General features: G+C 58.0%; 1 protein-coding gene across 2 annotated transcripts in view; it reads right to left on the bottom strand.

Moving 5' to 3' along the window:
• LOC102677814 (15-hydroxyprostaglandin dehydrogenase [NAD(+)]-like) overlaps window positions 1-267 on the bottom strand; it is a 10508-nt gene extending 10241 nt beyond the window's left edge. The window contains exon 1 of one of the 2 annotated variants that reach the window (XM_031512954.1): window positions 1-267. The gene's annotated coding sequence lies outside the window, so the exon portion shown is untranslated. The other variant, XM_031512953.1, reaches the window with a different exon arrangement.
• Between the last annotated feature and the right edge of the window lie 352 nt (window positions 268-619).

Below are 619 nucleotides of genomic sequence, written 5' to 3'. Positions count from 1 at the left end.
CGGTCGAACTACGGCGACGGGGGTGCGTGTCGAGGGTGTTTGTGAGAGTGCGCGCGCGCGTTCTCCTCTCTCTGAACTCGACAAGGTGTGGTTGACGGCCGCGAACGCACTGGCTCGCGCTGCTTCGCCGCCTTTCACTGCCTCCCCATCAACGCACACACCCCACATCGCCTCGATATTGATTGGCGGCGGTCGCGTGCCACGTGACTTTTACGTAGGCCACGACCACGCACGTACTCACGCCTGTCTTCGTTTTACTATATGCTATATGCGTGCTATATCGTGGCGTGGATGCGTGGGTGCGCGCGCGCGTATGTGTGTGTGCGAGACGATACGATTTCGCGGGTAACGATGAGCGCGCGCCCTCGCCCTCGCAAGCCCTTAACCTTCGACCGTGGCTTTTTGTTTTCGAGGCCACGATGCTGGCCCGATACGCTTTCGATCGGCAACGACCCCGCCCTGTCGCGCCACCAAATCCACCAGATCCGGGGGATGCTCTTTTTCTTTTTTTTCTCTTTGGCTTTCGTTTCGGTAGTTGATTAAGCTTGGAGGGTGCAGCGGTGTGTTTAGGCTTTGTGCTTTCGAGTGTTTTGGTTGGGGACACGTATCGGTCGGTGTT

This window comes from Apis dorsata, unplaced genomic scaffold (genome assembly GCF_000469605.1).
Source record: "Apis dorsata unplaced genomic scaffold, Apis dorsata 1.3 scaffold_530, whole genome shotgun sequence".
NCBI lineage: Eukaryota > Metazoa > Arthropoda > Insecta > Hymenoptera > Apidae > Apis > Apis dorsata.
The sequence above is the reverse complement of the archived record's forward strand: the minus strand, read 5'-3'. Positions and strand labels throughout refer to the sequence as shown.